A 17,446-nucleotide genomic window follows, 5' to 3' on the forward strand; every position below is an offset into this window, starting at 1 on the left:
GAGGTGGGGGAAAGGGGGCTGGAGAGAGAGGGAAAAAAAGAGAAAAAAAGAAGAAAGAGAGTATGGGAGTGATGGAGGGAAAGAGAGAGAAGAAGGAAAGAAGGAAAAAGAAAGGGAGAAAAACTTTAAGGTTAAATTCACTCGGACTTCCAGGTTTTCCCTCTAGTCTGTGGCTTGGATTTTGAAGCACATTCCTCTGATGGCTTCCATGGCTGCACTGGTGTGCATTTAGTAAGATTCTGCCCTGACACCAAACCCTTTCCCCAACTCTGCTAAGGTGTGCGGGTGTAGCTGACAGGGGCCAGAGAAGCCAGGGGTCAGAATGGAACATTCATGAACATCATCCCAAGATAGAGCCCTTCTTCATGATGGTAGCTGCTTCCATGGAACGTTATGGTGTGTGAATTTCCACCTTAGAATGCTGGACTTCACATTGTAATTTATGAGATCAGTGATTCTTTCCTAAGTTGAGGAAGCTAAAATGATTAATTGAATCGTAATGATTTTTTCCAGAAGTCTAAATGAAAATCTATACAGTTTGATTGTTCTTCTTACAATATTCTTTTAAGGGGGGGGGCAAAGAATTTCTTTAAGAAAGTTTTGCTGAAACCATCGTAAGTTAAAATACAAAGGAACTTTGTTGTTTATAAAGAGGCTTCAAAGTTACTTCAACCAAATGATAGTTTTTCAAAAGGTTTTCTTTCAAACTGTGCTCCTACATAATACAAAAATATTTTGAAGTGCCAGAAAATACAATATCAAGTTTAACAAGGATGTAAACAGATAGAATTCTAGCTTTATGGCTATAAAATGATCAGATATAATGCATCGTTTGGAATCTCTACTGCTCATAAAGTCAGGTTTTAAAGAATAGAAAGTGATTAGAGAAAGTGTGTAATACAAAGTGAAGAAAGAAATGTAATAGCAGCTGTGTATGTAGACACAGAAATATGTAGATAAAACCTGGCCAATTTAGTAAAACTATGACACAGGCAAATATAAAATGCATGCATCTACAAAAAATATGTGTTTCTAGAAAAAATGCAGTAACATCAAAGGCAAAAGATACTGATGGACTCTTCTCGTACTTATGTATTTGTAAATTTTCTACGATAGGCATTACATTTGTAATCTTTTCAAATATTATTGAAAAAAAACAATCGAAAAAGACACTAACTGACCAAGTCAGTGTTTGTGCAAATTCATATGTTCTCTTAAATTTAAGATGCCTCAGAGAGCCATAAATTGAAAGTGTTTGTCATTCAGTCCTGTCCAGCTCTTTGCGACCCCATGGACTATAGCCTGCCAGGCTCCTCTGTCCATGAAATTCTTCAGACAAGAGTACTGGAGTGGGTACCATTTCCTTTTCCTGGGGATCTTCCAGACCCAGGGATTGAACCAGCATTCCCTGCCTTGGTAGGCAGGTTCTTTACCACTGAACCACCAAGGAAGCTTTGATGCATCATATATCAGTCCAAAAGGACATTGCAAATTCATTACTTTCTGATTTTGTGCTCAGTGCCTATTGCTAAATTATAAGAAATTGTTAGTTTCTCTGGAAACTCTTTGTAAGTAGAACTTCCCCCAAAGCAGTATGTATGTCATGTGCCGAGAGACACATCTCACCCAGCAGGGTCCTCCCTGCCTCTGGCAGGATTTCCTGCCAGCAACCTGGCACAGCAGGGCAGGGTGGCAACCCTCTGAAGGCTGAGGTCCAGGGAAGTGTGTGTGCCTATTTGCTTCAGTCATGTCCAACTCTGTGCAACCCCATTGGCTGTAGCCCGCCAGGATCCTCTGTCCATGGAATTCTCAGGCAAGAACACTGGAGTGGGTTGCCATTCCCTTCTCCAGGGGATCTTCCCAACCCAGGGATGGAACCAAGGTCTCCTGCATTGCAAACGGATTCTTGACCATCTAAGTAGGTCAAGATTGATTTTTCTACTTTTCCACCTTTTGTAAAAATAAGCATTTTTGTTTGTTTGTTTTTCCATTTGGGATATGGCCAAGGTTCCTACGATGGTGTCCGGGGATCAGTGGTGCTCAAACATGGATTAGAGGTAACTGGACAGCCCGGGAAGCTGGCCAGAGCAGACCTGAGCCGCCAAGGCCTGCTCTGTGTGAGCTTGTGTGAGTCCTGAGAAATCCACAGAGGAAAACAAGCAATATCCCCTAGAACTCAGCAGCTCCCTTCTGCTGAAATCACCTGTGAATGTTTTAGTTCACATGGACATATATGTATCCACATGGGTGGGGATATAAACCTGTTAGATTCAAAGAGGATTCTGACCCAGCATTTTTATATGGTAGACGTTCTCTCTCTCCTGATAATCTTTGTTTAGAGAGCTGAGGTCAAGTTAAGAGTATACAGTAAGTTCTGTATATACAAACAGATTCTGTTCTAAGAGCACATTTGTTCAGTCCAGTTTGTTCATAAGTCCAGTTTGTTCGTAAGTCCAACAAAGTTAGCCTAGCCCTCCAACTAACACAATTGGCCATACAGTACTGTGCTATAATAGGTTTATAATACTTTTCACATAAAAAGCAAACACAAAAATAAATCATTTTTAATCCCATAATACACTACTTTGAAAAGTACAGTAGTAACAGTACAACAGCTGGCATACAGGGGCTGGCATCGAGTGAACAGGCAAGAAGAGTTACTGACTGGGGGATGGAAAGGAGGTGGGAGCTGGTAAAACTGAAGGAGCAACAGCCATCGGAGATGGAGGGCCAGCGGCAGTTTCACTCACTCCTGATGTGATTGGACTTGCAAACGCATATTCACATCTTTGAAAGTTCTTGTAAGTTCTACCAACTTGAAGGTTGGTAGATAGGGGACTTCCTGTATTATTAGTCTTTTTTACCTCTTTCCTAGGTTGTTGATTGGAGAAGGCAATGGCACCCCACTCCAGTACTCTTGCCTGGAAAATCCCATGGACAGAGGAGCCTGGTAGGCTGCAGATCATGGGGTCGCGAAGAGTCAGACAGGACTGAGCGACTTCACTTTCACTTTTCACTTTCATGCATTGGAGAAGGAAATGGCAACTCACTCCAGGGTTCTTGCCTGGAGAATCCCAGGGATGGGGGAGCCTGGTGGGCCGCCGTCTATGGGGTCGCACAGAGTCGGACACAACTGAAGCAACTTAGCAGGTTGTTGATGCCAAATGCATAGATTAGTGGTAAGTTTTACTTAAGATATCAGCTTGATAGTCACAAAAGCAATAGTAATGGGCTTCTGTGTAAAGCCTCTAAGGCCCCTTACTTCTTCCATGATAATAGACATGTCTCAGTAGAAACCAAGGAGCTTCCCTGGTGGCTCAGATGGTAAAAGTATCTGCCTGCAATGCGGGAGACCCGAGTTCGATCCCTGGGTCGGGAAGATCCCCTGGAGAAGGAAATGGCTACGTACTCCAGTACTCTCGCCTGGATAATTCCATGGAGGAGGAACCTTGTAGGCAATAGTCCATGGGTCGCAAAGAATCGGACACGACTGAGTGACTTCACTTTCACTTTCGGCAGAAACCTGGGCTTCCCAGGTGGCACTAGTGGTAAAGAACCCATCTGCCAATGCAGGAGACATAAGAGACGTGGGTTTGATCCCTGGGTCAGGAAGATCCCCTGGAGAAGGAAATGGCAACCCACTCCAGTATTCTTGCCTGAGAATCCCATGGACAGAGGAGCCTGGCGGGCTACTGTTCATGGGGTGGCACAGTCGGACACGACTGAGTAATTTAGCACACACGCAGCAGAAGTCCACGGCCTTTCCCCCGCACACTTTCCTGGCCCATCCCAACACCCCACAGGCCAGGCTCCCAGCTTCCACCCGTGCTGCTCCTCTGTCCTCTTCCCTTCTTCCCCTTTTGGAGAATCATCCTTCAAAACCAGGTGAAAGGCTACCTCCATGCTCTCAGGACTTCTATCAAAGATAAGTGCATTGCTCTCTAATCTACATCTGCATGGTTCTGTTTATCTCCTCCAAGGCTTCTCACATCATGAGTCATTTACAGCAGTGGATCGCCTCGAGAGAGAATTTCCTAAGGGGAAGGACTGTGCGGGTCTCCTTTCCGTGGCCAGCACCAGCTGTGCTGAGGGGCAGTCGATCTGTGGTCCAGACGGGCCTCTAGCTCTCGCTGTGGGGCTGTTCCCGGTGGGTATTCATAGCTGTGACTGGTCCCTGCCTCCTCTGTTCTCAGGACACTGCGCCTTCCAGGGCTGCTGTGAGAAAGGAGTACTCCATAGCCCTTTTTATTGATTGATTTTTGCGTCCCTCGGTGGGCACGAGTCCATAGCCTTTAAGTTTCCATTTGCGATTCAAGCTGTTCCTCAGCTTTCATGGCAGTGCTATGTTCTATTTTATTTGTTTAAAACCTTCATGTTGTATCGGAGTATAGCCAGTTAACAATGTTGTGAGTTTCAGGTGGACAGCGAAGGGACTCAGTCATACATATCCATGTATCCATTCTCCCCCAAACTTCCCTCCTCTCCAGGGTCCTGCATGTTCGGTCGCTTCAGTCAGATCCGACTCTTTGTGACCCTATAGACTGTAACCCCAGAGAAGGCGATGACACCCCACTCCAGTACTCTTGCCTGGAAAATCCCATGGATGGAGGAGCCTGGTAGGCTGCAGTCCATGGGGTCGCAAAGAGTCGGACACAACTGAGTGACTTCACTTTCACTTTTCACTATCATGCATTGGAGAAGGACATGGCAACCCATTCCAGTGTTCTTGCCTGGAGAATCCCAGGGACGGCGGAGCCTGGTGGGCTGCCATCTATGGGGTCGCACAGAGTCGGACACGACTGATGTGACTTAGCAGCAGCAGCAGACTATAATCCACAAGGCTCCTCTGTCCATGAGGTTTCTCCAGGCAAGAGTACTACAGTGGGTTGCCAGGCTCTCCTCCAGGGAATCTTCCCAACCCAGGGTTTGAACCTGGGTCTCTTATGTCTCTTGCATTGGCAGGTGGGTTCTTAACTGCTAGTGCCACCTGGGAAGCCCATCCAGGAGCAGTGCCGCATTTTATTACATTCTGACTGCACTCACCACCAGCCCTCAAGAATGTTCTAGATCAGGATAATCATCTGAGAATTTACAATTCATGTCAATAAATGTATATGTCTGTATCTCAGAATGCCCCTGGAAAAACAGTACTTCAATCACTCCAGATGACAAAATGTTCAGTTCTGAAGGTGTCAGCGTGTGACACACATGAATGGGATTAGGTGCCATGGAATCCCCTCCCCTGAAAGGTTTCCTTGGAGTTTCAGGATGTTGTATCTGGGGTCACCTCAAGAGCCTCAGCTGTAACCCACTGTGCCACATGGATACTGTTGGCTCAGGAGTGAGGCTCTGAGACTACATAGAGATCAATGTCCTAAAACACAATAATGAATTTGATTGCTGGTTTAAATCAGTATATTGGAGATTTGAATTTTTAAACTTACTTAAATTTTAAGTAGGGCTTCCCTGGTGGCTCAGATGATAAAGAATCGGCCTGCAATGCAGGAGACCCAGGTTCTATCCCTGGGTCAGGAGGATCCCCTGGAGGAGGAAATGTCAACCCACTCCAGTCTTCTTGCCTAGAGAATCCCATGGACAGAGGAGTCTGGTAGGCTACAGTCCATGGGGTCCAAAGAGTTGGACACGACAGAGAAGGCATGCATGTACACTGCAGTGTTGCCCCTGATTCCCTGCATCTGGATGACTGGCACACCACTGAAGGGAAGAACAGATGTGGGCACGGTGCCCACCCAGCCTCACCCTGCCTCGCTCTGTGTGCCTCTATAAACATTTTATCACTTGGCTCTGCAAGACCTCTCTCCTTGCCAGTAAATAGTCATCTGCACCAGAAGCTGGAAAGTGTTCGTTGCTCAGTCATGTCCAGCTCTGCAAGCCCATGGATTATAGCCTGGCAGGCTCCTTTGTCCTTGGAAGTCTCCAGGCAAGAATACTGGAATAGATTGCCATTTCCTACTCCAGGGGATCTCCCCGACCCAGGGCTCAAACCTGTGTCTTGTGTATCTCCTGCATTGCAGGCAGATTCTTTATTGTCTGAGTCCTAGAATGTGGAAGGGCTACCAAGAATTCCAGTATAGGGGTCTACCATGTTGTATGAGCCAGTCTCTGATGATCAGGAAATTAGATTGCTTCCAAAGTTTAACTAATGTAAACTGCAGTAAACGTCCATGTAGCTTTAAGTCTTGCCTACATCCTTAATCACTTCTCAAGGATAAAATCTTGAAAGTGAAACATCAAGACCAGAGAATGCTTTTAAGGCTTTGGGTACATAAGCCAAAAGTTGTCTTCATCACTCCGGATGCCAGCGCCAGTGTGAGCTCCTTGTGATTTGCTTTATCACGTGATGGATCTGCCCTTTGTGACATTCTTGATGCTTTTAAGTCCTCGTTTCCTAATATCCCAGGTTGCTTTTCTTTCTTCCAGGTGGTTTTCATTCCCTTCTCAGTAACCATACTTTCCCGTTTGCGGCTTAATGCCATTTCCTTTCCAACCATCTGCTGATTTCAGCTGCCGCTTACCCCTCACGGTTGGTGGCAGTGTGGTCTCACCCTGCTGTCACCTCACCATATGCCAGAGCTTGGTGACTCAAGACATGATATTCCATGTCCTCGAAGCACTAAATCGTATGCGCCCGCCAGGATCACGGCTCTGCATTTTTGTGCGGTGACTGACCTTTGCCGCTCCCCATGAATGACTGAGATGCTTCTCCTTACACGCCTCCCATATAAAACAGATCCCATCACCCAGAAATGCTGCTCTTCCACTCTCAGTGACGTTACAGACTCAACTCTCTATTCTTGGTGTCTTGTTTGGTTTGTATTTACATTTTATCATTCACTACTCCACACCATCAGTCAATACTCTGTCTTTCAGACTGAATCTGGGTGTCTCAGCCTTGACACTGTTCACATTAGGAGCCGGGGTGGTTCCCTGTTGTGAGGTTTCCCAGGTGGCTCAGTGGCAAAGAATCTGCCTGCCAATGCAGGAGTTGCAAGAAACGTGGTTTGGATCCCCGTGTCAGGAAGATCCCCTGGAGAAGGAAATGGCAGCCCACTCCAGGGTTCTTGCCTGGAGACTTGCACAGATAGAGGAGCCTGGAGGGGCACAGTCCTTGGGGTTGCAAAGAGTCAGACATGACTGAGCGACTGAGCATGCTGGCAGTTCCCTGTTATGGGACAGTCCTGGGCCCTGTGGGATGATTACCAGCATCCCTGGTTCTACCCAGTAGACACCAATCATTTGCACCCCTTTTCCTAGTTGTGACAACCAGAAGTGTCTCCAGACATTGCCAGTTGTCCCCTTGGGTATTAAAATCACCCCAGTTGAAAACCACTATATTAGACAATCTTTGAGGGATGTATCACCAAAGATATAAACCAACAAGACTACAGGACTACGTGAAGGAAGGTGGCAAGTCAGGGACAGAGCCCCTTGAAAAGGCAGGTTATGGGGTGAGTTATTCCTAAATGTGAATGAGAAGTGAGGAGCAGAGAGAATTCAACGTGAACTTGACTAGCATTCCAGCTGGTTCTATCAGGATGACTTGGGGAAATGACAGACAAGCCCAGTGATGTGGACCAGCCTTGACAACACTCCTCTGTGGGCACAGTGGCCACTTGATCCCATCTCTGGAGTCCACAGCATCACCAGCCTCCCTCCAGCCACCTCCTAAGGGGTGAGCATCCACAGGGGCACAGAGGTGAGTCAGCAAGGCTGTCCCTGAATCTCTTGTTCTGAAGCCTTGTTTGGGAAGCACCCTAGCCGACCTTGCATTTAAGGTTTCTAATCTCTCAAGCGCAAAATGCCCCACATCTTTTACAAGGAGAGCCTGGAGACAGGTGGGTTGCATGAATACAAGTCACTGGATATCACTTCTGTCCAGTCTTTTCACAGTCCAGCTGCCCTGTAATCATCCTCTTCAGAACATTTCCCAGGAGAAGTGAGATACCTGAGCTACCAGAGAAGAATTTCTCCCCAAGAAGAAATTCTTGGGAATTTCTTCAAAATGCTAAGAGTTTGCATGCTGCAACTAAAGATCTGGCACACTGCAACTAAAAAAAAAAGATTTCTGCCTGCCGCAACTGAAAGACCCCACATGCGGCAATAGAGATGAAAGATCATGTGTGCAGTAGTTAGACCCAGTGTGACCGAGTAAATACTGAACAAACAAAAAACTCCAACTGTCAAAAGCCAAAAGAGAAATGATTTTCATGTTGACTCCTGGGAATTTTGAAGAAATTACACAATATGCTACACTTCATGATAGAAGGAATAACAGGCAATAAGATCATGTTATAAAAATGGTTTTCTTTAGGGATGGGAGAATTTCTGACCTTTTTATTTCATCTTCTTTCTATCATTGGCAAAGCTTCTTGAATCTGTGACTTAATGTCTTTTTAAGCTTTGTAAAACTCTCAGGCACCATTTCTTCAAATATTGCTTCTGCCTAGTTCTCTCTATAGTCTCCTTTTGAACTCCAATTCCCTATTTATTAGACTCCCTTATTCCATTCCTTAAACATACTACCCTCCACTCTGTATTTTTCTTCTTCCTTTTTTTTGGTAATTGTGGCCCTTTATATTCAGTCTGGATATTTCCTTCTGATTTATATTTTAGTTTACTATTTTTCTCTCGAAATACATCTAATCTTCTTTCATACTCATACAAGGGGTTTTGTAACTCCAATGATTATGTTTTCAGCTATATTCTTACTCTAACAAAGTTCTCAATCTTTTCTTTATTAAATGTAATAATCTTAGTTGTTTTAAAGTCTGGTTCAAATAGCTCCCTTATCCAGATTCTTATGAAATGTTTTCTATGTCTATGGTCAACTTTATTACTTTTCATCCACACAGTCTTTCTTCCTCATGTTCCTAGTTTTTTTTTTTTTTATTAAATCTGAGACATTTTATATGAAAAGCTATCAAAATAATTTGAGGCCTAGAATGGTATGATCTTTTCCAGAGAGTGTTCATGCTTGATTCTGGAAAGTGTTTATGCTTAATTGTGGCAGGAGGCTTGAGTCAATGGCAATCTCAGTTTAACTTAATTTTATTATAGGTATTTAAGGAATTTAAGGTCATCACTATTCCTAGAGGGTCTGCCTACATGATCCTAAACTACAACACGAAAGATTTGCCAAGCTACTTGGTTTTTTTCTTTTTTTAAATGAAGCTAGATTCCTTTTATGCCCTTAGGTCGTTAAATATACTTGTCATTTTCCCTGTCTTAGTCCCTGCTCTGGTCAGGAATGGCCCTTGAGGGTCCATAGCTGCCCACCTCAATAGCTTTCCTCCTTCTGAAAGATCTTCACTGCCTTGTTAGCGCTCTGATTCCTGCAAGCAGATATTTTACAATCCTTGACTCTATTTGTTATCAGTGGGAAAGGTGGTCTGAGTTACCTAGCCTGCCGTTGTCAAAAGCAGACGTCTCCGTCATTTCTATTGTTGTCCTTTTGCTGAACCCTTAGTTGCAGCATGTGGGATCTCCTTTCCTGACCAGGGGGCAGACCTGGGTCCCTGCACTGGGAGCTCAGAGTCTTATCCCCTGAACCAGAAGGGAAGTCCCTGCTTGGAGTTTTAAAAATAACCAATATTCCCTGCTTCCCCTCCCTTTCCTCCTCCCCTCCCCCCCCCCCCCCATTAGCTGAATGGGATAATAAAACCCTGTCAGGACAAAATCAGTAACTGCTGTTCAAACCAAGTCAAGCGCAAGTGGTCAACAGGGGATAGACCTGGTCTAAGCGAAACTCGCTCAGTCGCATCCAACTCTTTGCAACCCCAGTCCATGGAATTCTCCAGACCAAAATACTGGAGTGGGAAGCCTTTCCCTTCTCCAGTGGATCTTCCCAACCCAGGGATCGAACCCAGGTCTCCTGCATTACAGACAGAGTCTTTACCAGCTGAGCCACAAGGCAAACTCAAGAATACTGGAGTGGGTAGCCTATCCCTTCTCCAGCAGATCTTCCCCATCCAGGAATCGAACCAGGCTCTCCTGCACTGCAGCTGGTTTCTTTACCAAGTGAGCTATCTGCGTTTAGGCTGTTGCTTTTTAAAGTAGTCAGTCCCCAGTGCAGCCTGATTTACCCAAACCCTGCATAAACGAACATTCTCTGACAGTTTACCACTTAGAGCCATCTTCTCTTCCTACATCTCTGATGTGTGACTTCAGCTGGGAGGGGAATTAGAGTGGGATTTTCAAATCCGAGTATTTTCCTGTCGCTGCGAATCCACTCACTCTCTCTTGCAGTATCTCTGGCCTATTTATTTTGCTGAAATCCCTTGAAAAGAAAAGTGAACCCACACACACGTGGACTGTCGTGCTCTCTCGTTGGTGGAGAAATTTCGGCAGAAGAGATGCATTCCGCTGGTGAAGAAGCCTTTTCTGTTTGTGTTCCAAAGACACAGCAGTGAAAGCGCTTTTCTGTACATAGACTGGAATGGCTGTGATATCCATGGCAGAAGGAGCTATGTATTTTAGCACTCCTCCCAAAATGTAAATTCTTCTTCTGTGTAGGCAAGACCATTCTGTTACCATCTCCATGGTACCCAGCCCAGCGCCTTGAAAGCAGAGACTGCGGTGGCTGTAAGCTTTTGCAGAGGAAGCAGCTGAAATTCCCTTGTTAATTCTCCTATTCAGTAGGGACTTTTATGAATGTAATAACTGGACGTGTGAGCCGCCATGCCCTAAAAAATCCCATGTGTGCAGAGAACGTTGTATGAACATCCTTAATTTCCGGTTTTTCAAATTTCCCATTTTTATCTCTAAGTCAGACCTTTCTCTTCATATGAGGAACACACAGCTTCCATGATTCCATCCTCAAAGCAACTGAGAGAGGAATCCTTTTTTTAATATATATCTACTTATTTGGCTACATCAAGTCTTAGTTGCATGGCACAGGCTCCTCTCTAGTTGCTGCTGCAGACTCAGCGGCTGTGGCTTGTGGGCTTGGTTGCCCCACAGCATGTGGGACCTTATTCCCTGTGCCTGCATGAGTGCTAAGTTGCTTTAGTCGTGTATGACTCTTTGCGACCTCATGGACTGTAGCCCGCCAGGCTCCTCTGTCCATGGGATTCTCCAGGCAAGAGTACTGGAGTGGGCTGCCATGCCCTCCTCCAGGGAAACTTCCAGACCCAGGGATCGAACCCGAGTCTCTTGCATCTCCTAACTGGCAGGCAGATTGTTTACTGCTGTGACACCTGTGAAGCCACCAGTTCCCAGACCAGGGGTGAAACTCGAGTTCCCTGCGCTGCGAGGTGGATTCTTAACCACTGAAGCACCAGGGGTGAAACTCGAGTTCCCTGCGCTGCAAGCTGGATTCTTAACCACTGAAGCACCAGGGGTGAAACTCGAGTTCCCTGCGCTGCGAGGTGGATTCTTAACCACTGAAGCACCAGGGGTGAAACTCGAGTTCCCTGCGCTGCGAGGTGGATTCTTAACCACTGAAGCACCAGGGGTGAAACTCGAGTTCCCTGCGCTGCAAGCTGGATTCTTAACCACTGAAGCACCAGGGGTGAAACTCGAGTTCCCTGCGCTGCGAGGTGGATTCTTAACCACTGAAGCACCAGGGGTGAAACTCGAGTTCCCTGCGCTGCGAGGTGGATTCTTAACCACTGAAGCACCAGGGGTGAAACTCGAGTTCCCTGCGCTGCGAGGTGGATTCTTAACCACTGAAGCACCAGGGGTGAAACTCGAGTTCCCTGCGCTGCGAGGTGGATTCTTAACCACTGAAGCACCAGGGGTGAAACTCGAGTTCCCTGCGCTGCGAGGTGGATTCTTAACCACTGAAGCACCAGGGGTGAAACTCGAGTTCCCTGCGCTGCAAGCTGGATTCTTAACCACTGAAGCACCAGGGGTGAAACTCGAGTTCCCTGCGCTGCGAGGTGGATTCTTAACCACTGAAGCACCAGGGGTGAAACTCGAGTTCCCTGCGCTGCAAGCTGGATTCTTAACCACTGAAGCACCAGGGGTGAAACTCGAGTTCCCTGCGCTGCGAGGTGGATTCTTAACCACTGAAGCACCAGGGGTGAAACTCGAGTTCCCTGCGCTGCGAGGTGGATTCTTAACCACTGAAGCACCAGGGGTGAAACTCGAGTTCCCTGCGCTGCGAGGTGGATTCTTAACCACTGAAGCACCAGGGGTGAAACTCGAGTTCCCTGCGCTGCGAGGTGGATTCTTAACCACTGAAGCACCAGGGGTGAAACTCGAGTTCCCTGCGCTGCGAGGTGGATTCTTAACCACTGAAGCACCAGGGGTGAAACTCGAGTTCCCTGCGCTGCGAGGTGGATTCTTAACCACTGAAGCACCAGGGGTGAAACTCGAGTTCCCTGCGCTGCGAGGTGGATTCTTAACCACTGAAGCACCAGGGGTGAAACTCGAGTTCCCTGCGCTGCAAGCTGGATTCTTAACCACTGAACCACCAGGGGTGAAACTCGAGTTCCCTGCGCTGCAAGCTGGATTCTTAACCACTGAACCACCAGGAGTGAAACTCGAGTTCCCTGCGCTGCAAGGTGGATTCTTAACCACTGAACCACCAGGGGTGAAACTCGAGTTCCCTGCGCTGCAAGCTGGATTCTTAACCACTGAACCACCAGGGGTGAAACTCGAGTTCCCTGCGCTGCAAGCTGGATTCTTAACCACTGAACCACCAGGGGTGAAACTCGAGTTCCCTGCGCTGCAAGGTGGATTCTTAACCACTGAACCACCAGGGGTGAAACTCGAGTTCCCTGCGCTGCAAGGTGGATTCTTAACCACTGAACCACCAGGGAAGTCCTGAGAAAAAATTTTTAAATAGAATTTAAGTCCTAAGGAGAAGTAAAAGTATTAAAAGCCATTCTAAAGAAAGGTTTAAAAAAAAATCCCACCTTGAGCCCACTCCCACAGCTCTGTATTTTTCTTCCTCAGCAGACGCTCCTTACAATCAGTGGCCAGTGTCTCTTCTTCCCTGACTATGACTACATCAAAAAGCATCATGTACAGATTTCAGCAGCCACTTGGGATCTAATATGCGGGCATCTTATTCTCTTCCTTTTTTAAAATATTTGAGCACTACCTCTCAGAGACAGATAATACATAATTTCAATTCTGGCAATTTTTAAAAGTAAATGATATAAATTTTTCACTGATTCATCTTACTGATATCAGTCATTCATTTAAAGCCAGTAAAGAAAAATACTGGTACATAGAAAAAGAACAAAATAATGCCATTTACAGCAACATGGATGGACCAGGAGATGATCATACGAAGTGAAGTAAGTCAGACAGAGAAAGACAAATCTATGTTATCACTTACATATAGAATCTAAAAAATAGTAGAAATGAACTGATTTACAAAACAAAAACAGGCTCACAGACACAGAACACAAGCTTGTGGTTACTGTAGCCCGCCAGCTCCTCCATCCATGGGAGTTTCCAGGCAAGAGTACTGGAGTGGGTTGCCATTGCCTTCTCCGAATACTACGCTGCTGCTGCTAAGTCACTTCAGTCATGTCTGACTCTGTGCAACCCCATAGACGGCAGCCCACCAGGCTCCCCCGTCCCTGGGATTCTCCAGGCAAGAACACTGGAGTGGGTTGCCATTTCCTTCTCCAGTGTGTAAAAGTGAAAAGTGAAAGTGAATTCACTCAGTCATATCTGACTTTTCGTGACCCCATGTACTACATATAAAATATAAGCATAATAAGGATATACTATATAGCACAGAGAACTGTGGGGTTTCCCTGGTGTTTCAGTGATAAAGAACTCACCTGCCAGTACAGAAGATGTGGATTTGATCTTGGGTCAAGAAGATCCCCTGGAGAAGATTTAGGGTTAGGGTTGGAAAATGGCCACCCACTCCAGTATTCTTGCCTGGGAAATCCCATGGACAGAGGAGCTGGTGGGCTACAGTCTTTGGGGTTACAAAAGAGTCAGACTTACCGACGGAACAACAGAGAACTATGTTCTATATCTTGTAATAATTTACAGTGGAAAATCGTCTGATAAATAAATAAATGCACATATAACTGAAAAAAAAGTTCTGATGATATGCTATTGAATGTGGTACTACTTGGGATGACAAACCAGCCTGTTTGTTCTGTGATCTACTCTCAATATAATCCTGCCTCACACACTCCTTCTTTACTGCCAGCCTGTCCTCAAGAAAGCTCCACGGCAGGAAAGCCATGGTGCAGCTGGAGGGTCCTCTGCCTCTGAGACGGCATTGTCTTAGCGCTTGCTGTGGTGATGGTCTTGCTCAGCTCAGGCTGCTGTAACAAAATGCCCCAGACTACATGGCCCATACAACAGACGTTTATTACTCACAGCTCTGGAGGCTGGAGGTCCAAGGGACTGGCAGACTCCGTGTCTACTCAGAGCCTCTTTCCTTGTGTGTGAGTGTGTGTTTGCATGTCGCCACTTGCAAAGATGCAAACAATATGATCAACAAAAACCCTGTTGCTGTCTTGGAAATACCTTCTCTGTTGGTTGTGCCTTGGGTTCAGGACACAGAAAGTTCTCCCTCCTGACCGGGCAGCATTTTGTTTCTTTATATATTATTTTCATATTTCAAGTTCTTAGGAAAACTTTGGAAATATGCCCTGTTAAAAGTTAAAAGCAAAGAGTTAAAAAACAAATACAGTTTGCATAAGGCTTACTTATAAATTGGAGTTCTGTATTCTTAGGATTAAAATAGCTGGGTGATCAGTGTTTTGGCTGTGTTAAAGACTTAGCCAGTGCTTGCCTTCTTCAATCCCTATGGCAGTTTTGAAGACATTTTAGGATAAATGCATCTTATATTTAAATTTACAAATGATGTATTTCCAGTATTTTGGTAAAAGAGTTGCATATCCCTTGACTTTTTGTGGATCTTTGCTCTAGGAGAAGGTTGGCATTAACAGTGTACGACTGCGGGATTGTTTTCCTGACTTCAGTCTGATTCTGGTGTCACCATGACCCTATAGTCCTGTGGGTATTGACTGGCTAGGCAACTTGACATCAGGTGTTAGCACAGCTCTTAAAGAAGACTTCCAGTCTTATATAGGTGATCAAAATCTATTTTATAATGGACAGTCAATCGATACTTCTTTCTCTACTAACTCAATAGAAGTTTGAGGAAAGTACCCAGATAAAGGCGGCATACCCTGGCTTTGAGATAGTTCTTTTTCCTCTGTATTGATGTGCCAGGGTGTCATCAGTGTTCTGAAATAGCACAGAATCCCCTTTGAACTCCTATCGTTGCTGTCAAAGGCTATCTGTATTCACATCAGTTTTCCTTTTATTGCCTTCAGATTCTCTCTGTAGCCACTGAGAAAGGATTGTAATGAAAAGTATTTAAGATCTACATAGATCACATGTCAGGATGGAGGAAGACTGTCTACTGATTCAGCCGTTTATCCTGTTTTATTGCACAGAAGTTAGAAAAAATGAACCAGATGAAACCCAGCAAATGATAACACAGCTTTTTTTTTTTTGCACTTTTTATAGTTTGTCTGTCACATGTTGTAATGAGCATGCAAACATTGTTTCTCTATATCTCCCTCTGTTATGTTGGCTCTTACAAGAGAGGGAAATTCATCCATGTTGAGTTGAATGTTTATGTGAAATCTAAACCTTTATATGAACATGATAGCTTCAGAGTTTTAAGGAGATGACAAAATTGTGGTCCAGGCGCGAGTTGGAAAAGAATTTCCAAACATGAGACAGAATGAGAAGGAAATAAAGTTTATTAGAGTGGGAGACACTGTTAGAACAGCGGGCCAGCTCAAAGGAGAACCAGTGTTGAACAGGGGTCCTTAGCCCACTTTTATAACCAGGGTACACGGAGCGGGATGGGGGTCTTGCGGGTCATTTGCTGATTGGATGAGGCATGTATATTGGGTGAGGGGAAGAGTAAGACAAATACCTTCTCCCTATGGGGTAGGAGGGGAGAAGGCAATGGCACCCCACTCCAGTACTCCTGCCTGGAAAATCCCATGGATGGAGGAGCCTGGAAGGCTGCAGTCCATGGGGTCACTGAGGGTCAGACACGACTGAGCGACTTCACTTTCACTTTTCACTTTCATGCATTGGAGAAGGAAATGGCAACCCACTCCAGTGTTCTTGCCTGGAGAATCCCAGGGACAAGGCATCCTGGTGGGCTGCCGTCTATGGGGTCGCACAGAGTTGGACACGACTGAAGTGACTCAGCAGCAGCAGCATGGGGTAGGAGGAGAGACAGGTTATACTGCTCAGAAGGACCTGAAATCCATTAATAATTACAACATGGGGGAGGGAAAGATGAAAAGGGTCTGTTTTTTCCATTCCTGCATTCCTAGACCCCCCTTGGTTTTGTCTGCTCTTTTGTCCTTGGGTCACTACAAAAAAGCAAAAAAGAAAGAATTTTCCATTTCCTGTTGCAGTAGCAGAGAAATTCAGTCCCCGCAGCTGGTTTCTTTTGAGAAGCCAACATCACTCCTGCTTCAGCATCGAAGTTAACAAATTTGCGAAAGGACTGTTTCCTTTTGCCTGCTGCTCTCTTTCTATCCAGTGCGGTGAGCCAGCCTCAAATAATGAACCAGGAGCAATGTGACAAGTCTGGTTCACTTTCTTTTTTTTTTTTTTTTATGTATTTAAAAGAGATGGACTGGTTTCATTGATAGGCTGTGCACAGGTGTAAAGCCTTCTTTGAACAGTTTAGAAGTGGCTTAGGTTGAAAGAACAGGAAGGTCCACTTTGAGTGTTCTTGTTATGAAGTTGAGATTGAGTGACACTCTCATTGAAAATGACCTTTAATCGGATGTCTCACCCATTGATGGAATGTCATTCATGTCTGTTCTTTAGCCTTAAGTTAAGCCGTATCATAATAGAGAAAAAGAAGATATGGCTTTTTAATTTTTCTCTTGGAAAATAAGGGATGAGATTCTTGCAATTCTTATTGTCTGTTAAAAAAGCTGTTATTATTTCTATTTTTCTATTTTTGTTACAAGGATACAACATGAGCTATATTTTCTTCCAGGTAAAATTTCAGAATGAAGGCACTAACAGATTCTGAAATACAATTTTGTCTTCATAGATATACATACATGTATATGGACACACATGCACATATATTTATAAACATAAAATATCTGTGAGAAAGTTTAGTACATATGTCATTTAGATTACATGTTCAGCAATCATTAACAAATACAAATAAGGAGTTAAATAACTTAATATTCCCGACGTAGTACTATAAAATAATCCTTCTGTTTTGCTATGGCTTTTCTCAAAAATGAATATGGGAATATTTTTTCTACACATAGTACTTCGTTTCTACCTTCATTATACCATTGCCTTCAACAAGATAAAGGCTAAATGTGATCAAAGATCAGAAGCATTATTGGAACTCAATATTTTTTAAATTATAAGAGTAATAGAACAGGCTATTAGAAATGTAGAAAAAAATGAAAGACATCCACACTTTGTAAATAGA

At 44.8% G+C, this 17,446-nt stretch overlaps 1 protein-coding gene across 1 annotated transcript in view; it reads left to right on the forward strand.

The window, feature by feature from the left end:
• Window positions 1–17,446, forward strand: part of CTNND2 (catenin delta 2) — a 1,122,555-nt gene that overhangs the window by 972,778 nt on the left and 132,331 nt on the right. The window lies entirely within an intron of this gene.

The sequence above is a fragment of the Bubalus kerabau genome, chromosome 18, assembly GCF_029407905.1.
Source record: "Bubalus kerabau isolate K-KA32 ecotype Philippines breed swamp buffalo chromosome 18, PCC_UOA_SB_1v2, whole genome shotgun sequence".
NCBI classification, from domain to species: domain Eukaryota; kingdom Metazoa; phylum Chordata; class Mammalia; order Artiodactyla; family Bovidae; genus Bubalus; species Bubalus kerabau.